General features: G+C 45.2%; 17 non-coding genes across 17 annotated transcripts; 8 read left to right on the top strand and 9 right to left on the bottom strand.

Annotated features, from left to right (window-relative positions):
* Positions 1-768: 768 nt before the first annotated feature.
* Positions 769-875, bottom strand: LOC147704619 (U6 spliceosomal RNA). The gene has a single exon (XR_015299057.1). It is a non-coding gene; the product is annotated as a U6 spliceosomal RNA (small nuclear RNA).
* Positions 876-1,589: 714 nt separating this feature from the next.
* TRNAR-ACG (transfer RNA arginine (anticodon ACG)) lies at positions 1,590-1,662 on the top strand. Its single transcript has one exon. It is a non-coding gene; the product is annotated as a tRNA-Arg (tRNA).
* A 1,010-nt stretch (positions 1,663-2,672) lies between these two features.
* On the bottom strand, positions 2,673-2,779 carry LOC147704617 (U6 spliceosomal RNA). The gene has a single exon (XR_015299056.1). It is a non-coding gene; the product is annotated as a U6 spliceosomal RNA (small nuclear RNA).
* Positions 2,780-4,575: 1,796 nt separating this feature from the next.
* Positions 4,576-4,682, bottom strand: LOC147704616 (U6 spliceosomal RNA). Its single transcript, XR_015299055.1, has one exon. It is a non-coding gene; the product is annotated as a U6 spliceosomal RNA (small nuclear RNA).
* A 714-nt stretch (positions 4,683-5,396) lies between these two features.
* TRNAR-ACG (transfer RNA arginine (anticodon ACG)) lies at positions 5,397-5,469 on the top strand. Its single transcript has one exon. It is a non-coding gene; the product is annotated as a tRNA-Arg (tRNA).
* A 1,010-nt stretch (positions 5,470-6,479) lies between these two features.
* LOC147704614 (U6 spliceosomal RNA) lies at positions 6,480-6,586 on the bottom strand. The gene has a single exon (XR_015299054.1). It is a non-coding gene; the product is annotated as a U6 spliceosomal RNA (small nuclear RNA).
* Positions 6,587-7,300: 714 nt separating this feature from the next.
* On the top strand, positions 7,301-7,373 carry TRNAR-ACG (transfer RNA arginine (anticodon ACG)). Its single transcript has one exon. It is a non-coding gene; the product is annotated as a tRNA-Arg (tRNA).
* A 1,010-nt stretch (positions 7,374-8,383) lies between these two features.
* On the bottom strand, positions 8,384-8,490 carry LOC147704612 (U6 spliceosomal RNA). The gene has a single exon (XR_015299053.1). It is a non-coding gene; the product is annotated as a U6 spliceosomal RNA (small nuclear RNA).
* A 714-nt stretch (positions 8,491-9,204) lies between these two features.
* TRNAR-ACG (transfer RNA arginine (anticodon ACG)) lies at positions 9,205-9,277 on the top strand. The gene has a single exon. It is a non-coding gene; the product is annotated as a tRNA-Arg (tRNA).
* A 1,010-nt stretch (positions 9,278-10,287) lies between these two features.
* Positions 10,288-10,394, bottom strand: LOC147704610 (U6 spliceosomal RNA). Its single transcript, XR_015299052.1, has one exon. It is a non-coding gene; the product is annotated as a U6 spliceosomal RNA (small nuclear RNA).
* Positions 10,395-11,108: 714 nt separating this feature from the next.
* TRNAR-ACG (transfer RNA arginine (anticodon ACG)) lies at positions 11,109-11,181 on the top strand. The gene has a single exon. It is a non-coding gene; the product is annotated as a tRNA-Arg (tRNA).
* A 1,010-nt stretch (positions 11,182-12,191) lies between these two features.
* LOC147704608 (U6 spliceosomal RNA) lies at positions 12,192-12,299 on the bottom strand. Its single transcript, XR_015298444.1, has one exon. It is a non-coding gene; the product is annotated as a U6 spliceosomal RNA (small nuclear RNA).
* Positions 12,300-13,013: 714 nt separating this feature from the next.
* TRNAR-ACG (transfer RNA arginine (anticodon ACG)) lies at positions 13,014-13,086 on the top strand. The gene has a single exon. It is a non-coding gene; the product is annotated as a tRNA-Arg (tRNA).
* Positions 13,087-14,096: 1,010 nt separating this feature from the next.
* LOC147704606 (U6 spliceosomal RNA) lies at positions 14,097-14,204 on the bottom strand. Its single transcript, XR_015298443.1, has one exon. It is a non-coding gene; the product is annotated as a U6 spliceosomal RNA (small nuclear RNA).
* A 714-nt stretch (positions 14,205-14,918) lies between these two features.
* On the top strand, positions 14,919-14,991 carry TRNAR-ACG (transfer RNA arginine (anticodon ACG)). The gene has a single exon. It is a non-coding gene; the product is annotated as a tRNA-Arg (tRNA).
* A 593-nt stretch (positions 14,992-15,584) lies between these two features.
* TRNAR-ACG (transfer RNA arginine (anticodon ACG)) lies at positions 15,585-15,657 on the top strand. The gene has a single exon. It is a non-coding gene; the product is annotated as a tRNA-Arg (tRNA).
* A 1,010-nt stretch (positions 15,658-16,667) lies between these two features.
* Positions 16,668-16,774, bottom strand: LOC147704603 (U6 spliceosomal RNA). The gene has a single exon (XR_015299050.1). It is a non-coding gene; the product is annotated as a U6 spliceosomal RNA (small nuclear RNA).
* Between the last annotated feature and the right edge of the window lie 556 nt (positions 16,775-17,330).

The following is a 17,330-nucleotide window of genomic DNA, read 5'->3' as shown; positions in this document are numbered from 1 at the left end:
AGCTTGTTGACAAAAGTGTGTGTGCGCGAGGGTCTGTGGACGTAGGCAGGTGTGTGCACTTGAATGCTTACCCATTTACATGTGTGAGAGGAACAAACCAACTCCCTGTGGGCTGCAGGCTTACAACTGGTAGCCCCAGTAGCCAGGCAGAACCACAGGTAAGGAGAGAGAGAAAGTTGGTCCATTATTAGAGAAGGACCATAAGCATCTTGCACTGCTACCTTCTTCCCCTCTCAGCCACGATTGGCCAAGACCTCTCTATTAGGGTAGAGGGTGAACATTTCTTGGACCTCAGAAACTGAGGGATGTAGACCCAATATGTCCTCCAAGCGCCTAGACACCTGGTGCCCAATCTGGCATGGTGTTTTTCAGCTTACCCGACCAATCCGGTTGCAAGGTGGACTTTAACAATACTGCTAAAAAGGCACTCCCAGACATCCCTGAGGCCTTCATTTGCATAGGCCCTGCCCTTCTCTTTGTCCTGCTTCCCACAAAGCAACACAACACTGCAGCAGTATAGATTTGGGGGTGGTGAAGAATAATGACAGTGAGGCTAAAAAAGAGAAAGAAAAGTCCCAGAAGTCCTGCAGGCTTCCTTGCTAAATGCAGCTGAACATAGAGCGCACCTTCTTTACTGCAAAGCAAATACATTAAAAATGTTGAGGAGAGACTAATTGAAAAATACATATTACGGGGACAGCACTGGGACCTGCTTTATTTTTTCAATTAGTCTTGAAAACAAAAAAGATTTCTCTCCTGAAAGCTGTTAAAAATATGGAACGCTTCACGAATTTGCGTGTCATCCTTGCGCAGGGGCCATGCTAATCTTCTCTGTATCGTTCCAATTTTAGTATATGTGCTGCCGAAGCGAGCACACTTTATTGATGAACTGACAATGTTTATAAACTCTCTAAATCTACAGTCTCTAGACATAGGGTGGCCTGGCAGAGATGCTCAGATGGCCAGTACGCATTCAAATCTGAGCCAATGGTCAAAAATGTATGAAGAGTAGCAATCCATTATTCTTCACTGCATTTGTGGTCCAAGACTAAACACACCGTAAGTATGTAGATTATACCAGGTTTGCAAAGGCCCCTGGGTCGGGCTACAGACAAGGAGCATTGTGACGTCACGCTGCCTGTGGAACAGTGATATTAAAGGTGAAACAGCTGCACAGTAGGTTAGGTGAAGGGCTCTGAGAGTGGAAAGGCAGCATGCTTGGGTCCCTGGACAAGGTGAGCTTATGATAATGTGTCTGAATGTTCACCTGTGTTGTAATATTAAACCCCTTATTGTTGTAAACGCCTACTTACTAAGGAGTTCTCAAGCTCAGCCCCACACAGACCTGGAACTGATTATGTTAATGCAAACTATTTAAGAAACTGAGCCTGATCTAAAAGATTTCCTTGGATCTAGGACCATTTCGCCTAGCTTTTAGGTGCTTCCTTCTCCTAAAGTCCTTTGTAAAACTTGGGAAAACCTCACAGAACAGACTTCCAGGAGGTCAGATGGGTTTCCTTGTGCCTTCACACACACATACACACACTTTCTAGCCCACTTAAGGACAAAAGGATGCGTAAGTCTACATAGGGCCAGTGGCGCAATGGATAACGCGTCTGACTACGGATCAGAAGATTGTAGGTTCGACTCCTATCTGGCTCGGAAGGGTTGTAGGTCCCTGTTTGATTATATTCCTGTGGAATTTTTATTTACCTCAGACTTGTTGTAGGTTCAATATTCTCCAGCAGGATTCATCCAGCAGTTGTTCCACGGTAGAGCGCAAGTAATAGGACCACAGCTAGTTAAACGTTTCCCATTTGCTGCTGGACTCTATGTGATGGCCGTCACGTGGTGTGCTGCTTTTGTATTTCAACATGGGTCCCTGATACTCTTAATTGCGAAAAAGCTTGTTGACAAAAGTGTGTGTGCGCGAGGGTCTGTGGACGTAGGCAGGTGTGTGCACTTGAATGCTTACCCATTTACATGTGTGAGAGGAACAAACCAACTCCCTGTGGGCTGCAGGCTTACAACTGGTAGCCCCAGTAGCCAGGCAGAACCACAGGTAAGGAGAGAGAGAAAGTTGGTCCATTATTAGAGAAGGACCATAAGCATCTTGCACTGCTACCTTCTTCCCCTCTCAGCCACGATCGGCCAAGACCTCTCTATTAGGGTAGAGGGTGAACATTTCTTGGACCTCAGAAACTGAGGGATGTAGACCCAATATGTCCTCCAAGCGCCTAGAGACCTGGTGCCCAATCTGGCATGGTGTTTTTCAGCTTACCCGACCAATCCGGTTGCAAGGTGGACTTTAACAATACTGCTAAAAAGGCACTCCCAGACATCCCTGAGGCCTTCATTTGCATAGGCCCTGCCCTTCTCTTTGTCCTGATTCCCACAAATCAACACAACACTGCAGCAGTATAGATTTGGGGGTGGTGAAGAATAATGACAGTGAGGCTAAAAAAGAGAAAGAAAAGTCCCAGAAGTCCTGCAGGCTTCCTTGCTAAATGCAGCTGAACATAGAGCGCACCTTCTTTACTGCAAAGCAAATACATTAAAAATGTTGAGGAGAGACTAATTGAAAAATACATATTACGGGGACAGCACTGGGACCTGCTTTATTTTTTCAATTAGTCTTGAAAACAAAAAAGATTTCTCTCCTGAAAGCTGTTAAAAATATGGAACGCTTCACGAATTTGCGTGTCATCCTTGCGCAGGGGCCATGCTAATCTTCTCTGTATCGTTCCAATTTTAGTATATGTGCTGCCGAAGCGAGCACACTTTATTGATGAACTGACAATGTTTATAAACTCTCTAAATCTACAGTCTCTAGACATAGGGTGGCCTGGCAGAGATGCTCAGATGGCCAGTACGCATTCAAATCTGAGCCAATGGTCAAAAATGTATGAAGAGTAGCAATCCATTATTCTTCACTGCATTTGTGGTCCAAGACTAAACACACCGTAAGTATGTAGATTATACCAGGTTTGCAAAGGCTCCTGGGTCGGGCTACAGACAAGGAGCATTGTGACGTCACGCTGCCTGTGGAACAGTGATATTAAAGGTGAAACAGCTGCACAGTAGGTTAGGTGAAGGGCTCTGAGAGTGGAAAGGCAGCATGCTTGGGTCCCTGGACAAGGTGAGCTTATGATAATGTGTCTGAATGTTCACCTGTGTTGTAATATTAAACCCCTTATTGTTGTAAACGCCTACTTACTAAGGAGTTCTCAAGCTCAGCCCCACACAGACCTGGAACTGATTATGTTAATGCAAACTATTTAAGAAACTGAGCCTGATCTAAAAGATTTCCTTGGATCTAGGACCATTTCGCCTAGCTTTTAGGTGCTTCCTTCTCCTAAAGTCCTTTGTAAAACTTGGGAAAACCTCACAGAACAGACTTCCAGGAGGTCAGATGGGTTTCCTTGTGCCTTCACACACACATACACACACTTTCTAGCCCACTTAAGGACAAAAGGATGCGTAAGTCTACATAGGGCCAGTGGCGCAATGGATAACGTGTCTGACTACGGATCAGAAGATTGTAGGTTCGACTCCTATCTGGCTCGGAAGGGTTGTAGGTCCCTGTTTGATTATATTCCTGTGGAATTTTTATTTACCTCAGACTTGTTGTAGGTTCAATATTCTCCAGCAGGACTCATCCAGCAGTTGTTCCACGGTAGAGCGCAAGTAATAGGACCACAGCTAGTTAAACGTTTCCCATTTGCTGCTGGACTCTATGTGATGGCCGTCACGTGGTGTGCTGCTTTTGTATTTCAACATGGGTCCCTGATACTCTTAATTGCGAAAAGCTTGTTGACAAAAGTGTGTGTGCGCGAGGGTCTGTGGACGTAGGCAGGTGTGTGCACTTGAATGCTTACCCATTTACATGTGTGAGAGGAACAAACCAACTCCCTGTGGGCTGCAGGCTTACAACTGGTAGCCCCAGTAGCCAGGCAGAACCACAGGTAAGGAGAGAGAGAAAGTTGGTCCATTATTAGAGAAGGACCATAAGCATCTTGCACTGCTACCTTCTTCCCCTCTCAGCCACGATCGGCCAAGACCTCTCTATTAGGGTAGAGGGTGAACATTTCTTGGACCTCAGAAACTGAGGGATGTAGACCCAATATGTCCTCCAAGCGCCTAGACACCTGGTGCCCAATCTGGCATGGTGTTTTTCAGCTTACCCGACCAATCCGGTTGCAAGGTGGACTTTAACAATACTGCTAAAAAGGCACTCCCAGACATCCTCGAGGCCTTCATTTGCATAGGCCCTGCCCTTCTCTTTGTCCTGCTTCCCACAAAGCAACACAACACTGCAGCAGTATAGATTTGGGGGTGGTGAAGAATAATGACAGTGAGGCTAAAAAAGAGAAAGAAAAGTCCCAGAAGTCCTGCAGGCTTCCTTGCTAAATGCAGCTGAACATAGAGCGCACCTTCTTTACTGCAAAGCAAATACATTAAAAATGTTGAGGAGAGACTAATTGAAAAATACATATTACGGGGACAGCACTGGGACCTGCTTTATTTTTTCAATTAGTCTTGAAAACAAAAAAGATTTCTCTCCTGAAAGCTGTTAAAAATATGGAACGCTTCACGAATTTGCGTGTCATCCTTGCGCAGGGGCCATGCTAATCTTCTCTGTATCGTTCCAATTTTAGTATATGTGCTGCCGAAGCGAGCACACTTTATTGATGAACTGACAATGTTTATAAACTCTCTAAATCTACAGTCTCTAGACATAGGGTGGCCTGGCAGAGATGCTCAGATGGCCAGTACGCATTCAAATCTGAGCCAATGGTCAAAAATGTATGAAGAGTGGCAATCCATTATTCTTCACTGCATTTGTGGTCCAAGACTAAACACACCGTAAGTATGTAGATTATACCAGGTTTGCAAAGGCTCCTGGGTCGGGCTACAGACAAGGAGCATTGTGACGTCACGCTGCCTGTGGAACAGTGATATTAAAGGTGAAACAGCTGCACAGTAGGTTAGGTGAAGGGCTCTGAGAGTGGAAAGGCAGCATGCTTGGGTCCCTGGACAAGGTGAGCTTATGATAATGTGTCTGAATGTTCACCTGTGTTGTAATATTAAACCCCTTATTGTTGTAAACGCCTACTTACTAAGGAGTTCTCAAGCTCAGCCCCACACAGACCTGGAACTGATTATGTTAATGCAAACTATTTAAGAAACTGAGCCTGATCTAAAAGATTTCCTTGGATCTAGGACCATTTCGCCTAGCTTTTAGGTGCTTCCTTCTCCTAAAGTCCTTTGTAAAACTTGGGAAAACCTCACAGAACAGACTTCCAGGAGGTCAGATGGGTTTCCTTGTGCCTTCACACACACATACACACACTTTCTAGCCCACTTAAGGACAAAAGGATGCGTAAGTCTACATAGGGCCAGTGGCGCAATGGATAACGCGTCTGACTACGGATCAGAAGATTGTAGGTTCGACTCCTATCTGGCTCGGAAGGGTTGTAGGTCACTGTTTGATTATATTCCTGTGGAATTTTTATTTACCTCAGACTTGTTGTAGGTTCAATATTCTCCAGCAGGACTCATCCAGCAGTTGTTCCACGGTAGAGCGCAAGTAATAGGACCACAGCTAGTTAAACGTTTCCCATTTGCTGCTGGACTCTATGTGATGGCCGTCACGTGGTGTGCTGCTTTTGTATTTCAACATGGGTCCCTGATACTCTTAATTGCGAAAAAGCTTGTTGACAAAAGTGTGTGTGCGCGAGGGTCTGTGGACGTAGGCAGGTGTGTGCACTTGAATGCTTACCCATTTACATGTGTGAGAGGAACAAACCAACTCCCTGTGGGCTGCAGGCTTACAACTGGTAGCCCCAGTAGCCAGGCAGAACCACAGGTAAGGAGAGAGAGAAAGTTGGTCCATTATTAGAGAAGGACCATAAGCATCTTGCACTGCTACCTTCTTCCCCTCTCAGCCACGATCGGCCAAGACCTCTCTATTAGGGTAGAGGGTGAACATTTCTTGGACCTCAGAAACTGAGGGATGTAGACCCAATATGTCCTCCAAGCGCCTAGACACCTGGTGCCCAATCTGGCATGGTGTTTTTCAGCTTACCCGACCAATCCGGTTGCAAGGTGGACTTTAACAATACTGCTAAAAAGGCACTCCCAGACATCCCTGAGGCCTTCATTTGCATAGGCCCTGCCCTTCTCTTTGTCCTGCTTCCCACAAAGCAACACAACACTGCAGCAGTATAGATTTGGGGGTGGTGAAGAATAATGACAGTGAGGCTAAAAAAGAGAAAGAAAAGTCCCAGAAGTCCTGCAGGCTTCCTTGCTAAATGCAGCTGAACATAGAGCGCACCTTCTTTACTGCAAAGCAAATACATTAAAAATGTTGAGGAGAGACTAATTGAAAAATACATATTACGGGGACAGCACTGGGACCTGCTTTATTTTTTCAATTAGTCTTGAAAACAAAAAAGATTTCTCTCCTGAAAGCTGTTAAAAATATGGAACGCTTCACGAATTTGCGTGTCATCCTTGCGCAGGGGCCATGCTAATCTTCTCTGTATCGTTCCAATTTTAGTATATGTGCTGCCGAAGCGAGCACACTTTATTGATGAACTGACAATGTTTATAAACTCTCTAAATCTACAGTCTCTAGACATAGGGTGGCCTGGCAGAGATGCTCAGATGGCCAGTACGCATTCAAATCTGAGCCAATGGTCAAAAATGTATGAAGAGTAGCAATCCATTATTCTTCACTGCATTTGTGGTCCAAGACTAAACACACCGTAAGTATGTAGATTATACCAGGTTTGCAAAGGCTCCTGGGTCGGGCTACAGACAAGGAGCATTGTGACGTCACGCTGCCTGTGGAACAGTGATATTAAAGGTGAAACAGCTGCACAGTAGGTTAGGTGAAGGGCTCTGAGAGTGGAAAGGCAGCATGCTTGGGTCCCTGGACAAGGTGAGCTTATGATAATGTGTCTGAATGTTCACCTGTGTTGTAATATTAAACCCCTTATTGTTGTAAACGCCTACTTACTAAGGAGTTCTCAAGCTCAGCCCCACACAGACCTGGAACTGATTATGTTAATGCAAACTATTTAAGAAACTGAGCCTGATCTAAAAGATTTCCTTGGATCTAGGACCATTTCGCCTAGCTTTTAGGTGCTTCCTTCTCCTAAAGTCCTTTGTAAAACTTGGGAAAACCTCACAGAACAGACTTCCAGGAGGTCAGATGGGTTTCCTTGTGCCTTCACACACACATACACACACTTTCTAGCCCACTTAAGGACAAAAGGATGCGTAAGTCTACATAGGGCCAGTGGCGCAATGGATAACGCGTCTGACTACGGATCAGAAGATTGTAGGTTCGACTCCTATCTGGCTCGGAAGGGTTGTAGGTCACTGTTTGATTATATTCCTGTGGAATTTTTATTTACCTCAGACTTGTTGTAGGTTCAATATTCTCCAGCAGGACTCATCCAGCAGTTGTTCCACGGTAGAGCGCAAGTAATAGGACCACAGCTAGTTAAACGTTTCCCATTTGCTGCTGGACTCTATGTGATGGCCGTCACGTGGTGTGCTGCTTTTGTATTTCAACATGGGTCCCTGATACTCTTAATTGCGAAAAAGCTTGTTGACAAAAGTGTGTGTGCGCGAGGGTCTGTGGACGTAGGCAGGTGTGTGCACTTGAATGCTTACCCATTTACATGTGTGAGAGGAACAAACCAACTCCCTGTGGGCTGCAGGCTTACAACTGGTAGCCCCAGTAGCCAGGCAGAACCACAGGTAAGGAGAGAGAGAAAGTTGGTCCATTATTAGAGAAGGACCATAAGCATCTTGCACTGCTACCTTCTTCCCCTCTCAGCCACGATCGGCCAAGACCTCTCTATTAGGGTAGAGGGTGAACATTTCTTGGACCTCAGAAACTGAGGGATGTAGACCCAATATGTCCTCCAAGCGCCTAGACACCTGGTGCCCAATCTGGCATGGTGTTTTTCAGCTTACCCGACCAATCCGGTTGCAAGGTGGACTTTAACAATACTGCTAAAAAGGCACTCCCAGACATCCCTGAGGCCTTCATTTGCATAGGCCCTGCCCTTCTCTTTGTCCTGCTTCCCACAAAGCAACACAACACTGCAGCAGTATAGATTTGGGGGTGGTGAAGAATAATGACAGTGAGGCTAAAAAAGAGAAAGAAAAGTCCCAGAAGTCCTGCAGGCTTCCTTGCTAAATGCAGCTGAACATAGAGCGCACCTTCTTTACTGCAAAGCAAATACATTAAAAATGTTGAGGAGAGACTAATTGAAAAATACATATTACGGGGACAGCACTGGGACCTGCTTTATTTTTTCAATTAGTCTTGAAAACAAAAAAGATTTCTCTCCTGAAAGCTGTTAAAAATATGGAACGCTTCACGAATTTGCGTGTCATCCTTGCGCAGGGGCCATGCTAATCTTCTCTGTATCGTTCCAATTTTAGTATATGTGCTGCCGAAGCGAGCACACTTTATTGATGAACTGACAATGTTTATAAACTCTCTAAATCTACAGTCTCTAGACATAGGGTGGCCTGGCAGAGATGCTCAGATGGCCAGTACGCATTCAAATCTGAGCCAATGGTCAAAAATGTATGAAGAGTAGCAATCCATTATTCTTCACTGCATTTGTGGTCCAAGACTAAACACACCGTAAGTATGTAGATTATACCAGGTTTGCAAAGGCTCCTGGGTCGGGCTACAGACAAGGAGCATTGTGACGTCACGCTGCCTGTGGAACAGTGATATTAAAGGTGAAACAGCTGCACAGTAGGTTAGGTGAAGGGCTCTGAGAGTGGAAAGGCAGCATGCTTGGGTCCCTGGACAAGGTGAGCTTATGATAATGTGTCTGAATGTTCACCTGTGTTGTAATATTAAACCCCTTATTGTTGTAAATGCCTACTTACTAAGGAGTTCTCAAGCTCAGCCCCACACAGACCTGGAACTGATTATGTTAATGCAAACTATTTAAGAAAATGAGCCTGATCTAAAAGATTTCCTTGGATCTAGGACCATTTCGCCTAGCTTTTAGGTGCTTCCTTCTCCTAAAGTCCTTTGTAAAACTTGGGAAAACCTCACAGAACAGACTTCCAGGAGGTCAGATGGGTTTCCTTGTGCCTTCACACACACATACACACACTTTCTAGCCCACTTAAGGACAAAAGGATGCGTAAGTCTACATAGGGCCAGTGGCGCAATGGATAACGCGTCTGACTACGGATCAGAAGATTGTAGGTTCGACTCCTATCTGGCTCGGAAGGGTTGTAGGTCCCTGTTTGATTATATTCCTGTGGAATTTTTATTTACCTCAGACTTGTTGTAGGTTCAATATTCTCCAGCAGGACTCATCCAGCAGTTGTTCCACGGTAGAGCGCAAGTAATAGGACCACAGCTAGTTAAACGTTTCCCATTTGCTGCTGGACTCTATGTGATGGCCGTCACGTGGTGTGCTGCTTTTGTATTTCAACATGGGTCCCTGATACTCTTAATTGCGAAAAAGCTTGTTGACAAAAGTGTGTGTGCGCGAGGGTCTGTGGACGTAGGCAGGTGTGTGCACTTGAATGCTTACCCATTTACATGTGTGAGAGGAACAAACCAACTCCCTGTGGGCTGCAGGCTTACAACTGGTAGCCCCAGTAGCCAGGCAGAACCACAGGTAAGGAGAGAGAGAAAGTTGGTCCATTATTAGAGAAGGACCATAAGCATCTTGCACTGCTACCTTCTTCCCCTCTCAGCCACGATCGGCCAAGACCTCTCTATTAGGGTAGAGGGTGAACATTTCTTGGACCTCAGAAACTGAGGGATGTAGACCCAATATGTCCTCCAAGCGCCTAGAGACCTGGTGCCCAATCTGGCATGGTGTTTTTCAGCTTACCCGACCAATCCGGTTGCAAGGTGGACTTTAACAATACTGCTAAAAAGGCACTCCCAGACATCCCTGAGGCCTTCATTTGCATAGGCCCTGCCCTTCTCTTTGTCCTGCTTCCCACAAATCAACACAACACTGCAGCAGTATAGATTTGGGGGTGGTGAAGAATAATGACAGTGAGGCTAAAAAAGAGAAAGAAAAGTCCCAGAAGTCCTGCAGGCTTCCTTGCTAAATGCAGCTGAACATAGAGCGCACCTTCTTTACTGCAAAGCAAATACATTAAAAATGTTGAGGAGAGACTAATTGAAAAATACATATTACGGGGACAGCACTGGGACCTGCTTTATTTTTTCAATTAGTCTTGAAAACAAAAAAGATTTCTCTCCTGAAAGCTGTTAAAAATATGGAACGCTTCACGAATTTGCGTGTCATCCTTGCGCAGGGGCCATGCTAATCTTCTCTGTATCGTTCCAATTTTAGTATATGTGCTGCCGAAGCGAGCACACTTTATTGATGAACTGACAATGTTTATAAACTCTCTAAATCTACAGTCTCTAGACATAGGGTGGCCTGGCAGAGATGCTCAGATGGCCAGTACGCATTCAAATCTGAGCCAATGGTCAAAAATGTATGAAGAGTAGCAATCCATTATTCTTCACTGCATTTGTGGTCCAAGACTAAACACACCGTAAGTATGTAGATTATACCAGGTTTGCAAAGGCTCCTGGGTCGGGCTACAGACAAGGAGCATTGTGACGTCACGCTGCCTGTGGAACAGTGATATTAAAGGTGAAACAGCTGCACAGTAGGTTAGGTGAAGGGCTCTGAGAGTGGAAAGGCAGCATGCTTGGGTCCCTGGACAAGGTGAGCTTATGATAATGTGTCTGAATGTTCACCTGTGTTGTAATATTAAACCCCTTATTGTTGTAAACGCCTACTTACTAAGGAGTTCTCAAGCTCAGCCCCACACAGACCTGGAACTGATTATGTTAATGCAAACTATTTAAGAAACTGAGCCTGATCTAAAAGATTTCCTTGGATCTAGGACCATTTCGCCTAGCTTTTAGGTGCTTCCTTCTCCTAAAGTCCTTTGTAAAACTTGGGAAAACCTCACAGAACAGACTTCCAGGAGGTCAGATGGGTTTCCTTGTGCCTTCACACACACATACACACACTTTCTAGCCCACTTAAGGACAAAAGGATGCATAAGTCTACATAGGGCCAGTGGCGCAATGGATAACGCGTCTGACTACGGATCAGAAGATTGTAGGTTCGACTCCTATCTGGCTCGGAAGGGTTGTAGGTCCCTGTTTGATTATATTCCTGTGGAATTTTTATTTACCTCAGACTTGTTGTAGGTTCAATATTCTCCAGCAGGACTCATCCAGCAGTTGTTCCACGGTAGAGCGCAAGTAATAGGACCACAGCTACTTAAACGTTTCCCATTTGCTGCTGGACTCTATGTGATGGCCGTCACGTGGTGTGCTGCTTTTGTATTTCAACATGGGTCCCTGATATTCTTAATTGCGAAAAAGCTTGTTGACAAAAGTGTGTGTGCGCGAGGGTCTGTGGACGTAGGCAGGTGTGTGCACTTGAATGCTTACCCATTTACATGTGTGAGAGGAACAAACCAACTCCCTGTGGGCTGCAGGCTTACAACTGGTAGCCCCAGTAGCCAGGCAGAACCACAGGTAAGGAGAGAGAGAAAGTTGGTCCATTATTAGAGAAGGACCATAAGCATCTTGCACTGCTACCTTCTTCCCCTCTCAGCCACGATTGGCCAAGACCTCTCTATTAGGGTAGAGGGTGAACATTTCTTGGACCTCAGAAACTGAGGGATGTAGACCCAATATGTCCTCCAAGCGCCTAGACACCTGGTGCCCAATCTGGCATGGTGTTTTTCAGCTTACCCGACCAATCCGGTTGCAAGGTGGACTTTAACAATACTGCTAAAAAGGCACTCCCAGACATCCCTGAGGCCTTCATTTGCATAGGCCCTGCCCTTCTCTTTGTCCTGCTTCCCACAAAGCAACACAACACTGCAGCAGTATAGATTTGGGGGTGGTGAAGAATAATGACAGTGAGGCTAAAAAAGAGAAAGAAAAGTCCCAGAAGTCCTGCAGGCTTCCTTGCTAAATGCAGCTGAACATAGAGCGCACCTTCTTTACTGCAAAGCAAATACATTAAAAATGTTGAGGAGAGACTAATTGAAAAATACATATTACGGGGACAGCACTGGGACCTGCTTTATTTTTTCAATTAGTCTTGAAAACAAAAAAGATTTCTCTCCTGAAAGCTGTTAAAAATATGGAACGCTTCACGAATTTGCGTGTCATCCTTGCGCAGGGGCCATAGCTAATCTTCTCTGTATCGTTCCAATTTTAGTATATGTGCTGCCGAAGCGAGCACACTTTATTGATGAACTGACAATGTTTATAAACTCTCTAAATCTACAGTCTCTAGACATAGGGTGGCCTGGCAGAGATGCTCAGATGGCCAGTACGCATTCAAATCTGAGCCAATGGTCAAAAATGTATGAAGAGTAGCAATCCATTATTCTTCACTGCATTTGTGGTCCAAGACTAAACACACCGTAAGTATGTAGATTATACCAGGTTTGCAAAGGCTCCTGGTTCGGGCTACAGACAAGGAGCATTGTGACGTCACACTGCCTGTGGAACAGTGATATTAAAGGTGAAACAGCTGCACAGTAGGTTAGGTGAAGGGCTCTGAGAGTGGAAAGGCAGCATGCTTGGGTCCCTGGACAAGGTGAGCGTATGATAATGTGTCTGAATGTTCACCTGTGTTGTAATATTAAACCCCTTATTGTTGTAAACGCCTACTTACTAAGGAGTTCTCAAGCTCAGCCCCACACAGACCTGGAACTGATTATGTTAATGCAAACTATTTAAGAAAATGAGCCTGATCTAAAAGATTTCCTTGGATCTAGGACCATTTCGCCTAGCTTTTAGGTGCTTCCTTCTCCTAAAGTCCTTTGTAAAACTTGGGAAAACCTCACAGAACAGACTTCCAGGAGGTCAGATGGGTTTCCTTGTGCCTTCACACACACATACACACACTTTCTAGCCCACTTAAGGACAAAAGGATGCGTAAGTCTACATAGGGCCAGTGGCGCAATGGATAACGCGTCTGACTACGGATCAGAAGATTGTAGGTTCGACTCCTATCTGGCTCGGAAGGGTTGTAGGTCCCTGTTTGATTATATTCCTGTGGAATTTTTATTTACCTCAGACTTGTTGTAGGTTCAATATTCTCCAGCAGGACTCATCCAGCAGTTGTTCCACGGTAGAGCGCAAGTAATAGGACCACAGCTAGTTAAACGTTTCCCATTTGCTGCTGGACTCTATGTGATGGCCGTCACGTGGTGTGCTGCTTTTGTATTTCAACATGGGTCCCTGATACTCTTAATTGCGAAAAAGCTTGTTGACAAAAGTGTGTGTGCGCGAGGGTCTGTGGACGTAGGCAGGTGTGTGCACTTGAATGCTTACCCATTTACATGTGTGAGAGGAACAAACCAACTCCCTGTGGGCTGCAGGCTTACAACTGGTAGCCCCAGTAGCCAGGCAGAACCACAGGTAAGGAGAGAGAGAAAGTTGGTCCATTATTAGAGAAGGACCATAAGCATCTTGCACTGCTACCTTCTTCCCCTCTCAGCCACGATCGGCCAAGACCTCTCTATTAGGGTAGAGGGTGAACATTTCTTGGACCTCAGAAACTGAGGGATGTAGACCCAATATGTCCTCCAAGCGCCTAGAGACCTGGTGCCCAATCTGGCATGGTGTTTTTCAGCTTACCCGACCAATCCGGTTGCAAGGTGGACTTTAACAATACTGCTAAAAAGGCACTCCCAGACATCCCTGAGGCCTTCATTTGCATAGGCCCTGCCCTTCTCTTTGTCCTGCTTCCCACAAAGCAACACAACACTGCAGCAGTATAGATTTGGGGGTGGTGAAGAATAATGACAGTGAGGCTAAAAAAGAGAAAGAAAAGTCCCAGAAGTCCTGCAGGCTTCCTTGCTAAATGCAGCTGAACATAGAGCGCACCTTCTTTACTGCAAAGCAAATACATTAAAAATGTTGAGGAGAGACTAATTGAAAAATACATATTACGGGGACAGCACTGGGACCTGCTTTATTTTTTCAATTAGTCTTGAAAACAAAAAAGATTTCTCTCCTGAAAGCTGTTAAAAATATGGAACGCTTCACGAATTTGCGTGTCATCCTTGCGCAGGGGCCATAGCTAATCTTCTCTGTATCGTTCCAATTTTAGTATATGTGCTGCCGAAGCGAGCACACTTTATTGATGAACTGACAATGTTTATAAACTCTCTAAATCTACAGTCTCTAGACATAGGGTGGCCTGGCAGAGATGCTCAGATGGCCAGTACGCATTCAAATCTGAGCCAATGGTCAAAAATGTATGAAGAGTAGCAATCCATTATTCTTCACTGCATTTGTGGTCCAAGACTAAACACACCGTAAGTATGTAGATTATACCAGGTTTGCAAAGGCTCCTGGTTCGGGCTACAGACAAGGAGCATTGTGACGTCACACTGCCTGTGGAACAGTGATATTAAAGGTGAAACAGCTGCACAGTAGGTTAGGTGAAGGGCTCTGAGAGTGGAAAGGCAGCATGCTTGGGTCCCTGGACAAGGTGAGCATATGATAATGTGTCTGAATGTTCACCTGTGTTGTAATATTAAACCCCTTATTGTTGTAAACGCCTACTTACTAAGGAGTTCTCAAGCTCAGCCCCACACAGACCTGGAACTGATTATGTTAATGCAAACTATTTAAGAAACTGAGCCTGATCTAAAAGATTTCCTTGGATCTAGGACCATTTCGCCTAGCTTTTAGGTGCTTCCTTCTCCTAAAGTCCTTTGTAAAACTTGGGAAAACCTCACAGAACAGACTTCCAGGAGGTCAGATGGGTTTCCTTGTGCCTTCACACACACATACACACACTTTCTAGCCCACTTAAGGACAAAAGGATGCGTAAGTCTACATAGGGCCAGTGGCGCAATGGATAACGCGTCTGACTACGGATCAGAAGATTGTAGGTTCGACTCCTATCTGGCTCGGAAGGGTTGTAGGTCCCTGTTTGATTATATTCCTGTGGAATTTTTATTTACCTCAGACTTGTTGTAGGTTCAATATTCTCCAGCAGGACTCATCCAGCAGTTGTTCCACGGTAGAGCGCAAGTAATAGGACCACAGCTAGTTAAACGTTTCCCATTTGCTGCTGGACTCTATGTGATGGCCGTCACGTGGTGTGCTGCTTTTGTATTTCAACATGGGTCCCTGATACTCTTAATTGCGAAAAAGCTTGTTGACAAAAGTGTGTGTGCGCGAGGGTCTGTGGACGTAGGCAGGTGTGTGCACTTGAATGCTTACCCATTTAGGAGTTCTCAAGCTCAGCCCCACACAGACCTGGAACTGATTATGTTAATGCAAACTATTTAAGAAACTGAGCCTGATCTAAAAGATTTCCTTGGATCTAGGACCATTTCGCCTAGCTTTTAGGTGCTTCCTTCTCCTAAAGTCCTTTGTAAAACTTGGGAAAACCTCACAGAACAGACTTCCAGGAGGTCAGATGGGTTTCCTTGTGCCTTCACACACACATACACACACTTTCTAGCCCACTTAAGGACAAAAGGATGCGTAAGTCTACATAGGGCCAGTGGCGCAATGGATAACGCGTCTGACTACGGATCAGAAGATTGTAGGTTCGACTCCTATCTGGCTCGGAAGGGTTGTAGGTCCCTGTTTGATTATATTCCTGTGGAATTTTTATTTACCTCAGACTTGTTGTAGGTTCAATATTCTCCAGCAGGACTCATCCAGCAGTTGTTCCACGGTAGAGCGCAAGTAATAGGACCACAGCTAGTTAAACGTTTCCCATTTGCTGCTGGACTCTATGTGATGGCCGTCACGTGGTGTGCTGCTTTTGTATTTCAACATGGGTCCCTGATACTCTTAATTGCGAAAAAGCTTGTTGACAAAAGTGTGTGTGCGCGAGGGTCTGTGGACGTAGGCAGGTGTGTGCACTTGAATGCTTACCCATTTACATGTGTGAGAGGAACAAACCAACTCCCTGTGGGCTGCAGGCTTACAACTGGTAGCCCCAGTAGCCAGGCAGAACCACAGGTAAGGAGAGAGAGAAAGTTGGTCCATTATTAGAGAAGGACCATAAGCATCTTGCACTGCTACCTTCTTCCCCTCTCAGCCACGATCGGCCAAGACCTCTCTATTAGGGTAGAGGGTGAACATTTCTTGGACCTCAGAAACTGAGGGATGTAGACCCAATATGTCCTCCAAGCGCCTAGACACCTGGTGCCCAATCTGGCATGGTGTTTTTCAGCTTACCCGACCAATCCGGTTGCAAGGTGGACTTTAACAATACTGCTAAAAAGGCACTCCCAGACATCCCTGAGGCCTTCATTTGCATAGGCCCTGCCCTTCTCTTTGTCCTGCTTCCCACAAAGCAACACAACACTGCAGCAGTATAGATTTGGGGGTGGTGAAGAATAATGACAGTGAGGCTAAAAAAGAGAAAGAAAAGTCCCAGAAGTCCTGCAGGCTTCCTTGCTAAATGCAGCTGAACATAGAGCGCACCTTCTTTACTGCAAAGCAAATACATTAAAAATGTTGAGGAGAGACTAATTGAAAAATACATATTACGGGGACAGCACTGGGACCTGCTTTATTTTTTCAATTAGTCTTGAAAACAAAAAAGATTTCTCTCCTGAAAGCTGTTAAAAATATGGAACGCTTCACGAATTTGCGTGTCATCCTTGCGCAGGGGCCATGCTAATCTTCTCTGTATCGTTCCAATTTTAGTATATGTGCTGCCGAAGCGAGCACACTTTATTGATGAACTGACAATGTTTATAAACTCTCTAAATCTACAGTCTCTAGACATAGGGTGGCCTGGCAGAGATGCTCAGATGGCCAGTACGCATTCAAATCTGAGCCAATGGTCAAAAATGTATGAAGAGTAGCAATCCATTATTCTTCACTGCATTTGTGGTCCAAGACTAAACACACCGTAAGTATGTAGATTATACCAGGTTTGCAAAGGCTCCTGGGTCGGGCTACAGACAAGGAGCATTGTGACGTCACGCTGCCTGTGGAACAGTGATATTAAAGGTGAAACAGCTGCACAGTAGGTTAGGTGAAGGGCTCTGAGAGTGGAAAGGCAGCATGCTTGGGTCCCTGGACAAGGTGAGCTTATGATAATGTGTCTGAATGTTCACCTGTGTTGTAATATTAAACCCCTTATTGTTGTAAACGCCTACTTACTAAGGAGTTCTCAAGCTCAGCCCCACACAGACCTGGAACTGATTATGTTAATGCAAACTATTTAAGAAACTGAGCCTGATCTAAAAGATTTCCTTGGATCTAGGACCATTTCGCCTAG

Source organism: Lissotriton vulgaris, chromosome 7 (genome assembly GCF_964263255.1).
Source record: "Lissotriton vulgaris chromosome 7, aLisVul1.2, whole genome shotgun sequence".
Classification (NCBI taxonomy): domain Eukaryota; kingdom Metazoa; phylum Chordata; class Amphibia; order Caudata; family Salamandridae; genus Lissotriton; species Lissotriton vulgaris.
This window is presented reverse-complemented; position numbering and strand designations above follow the sequence as displayed.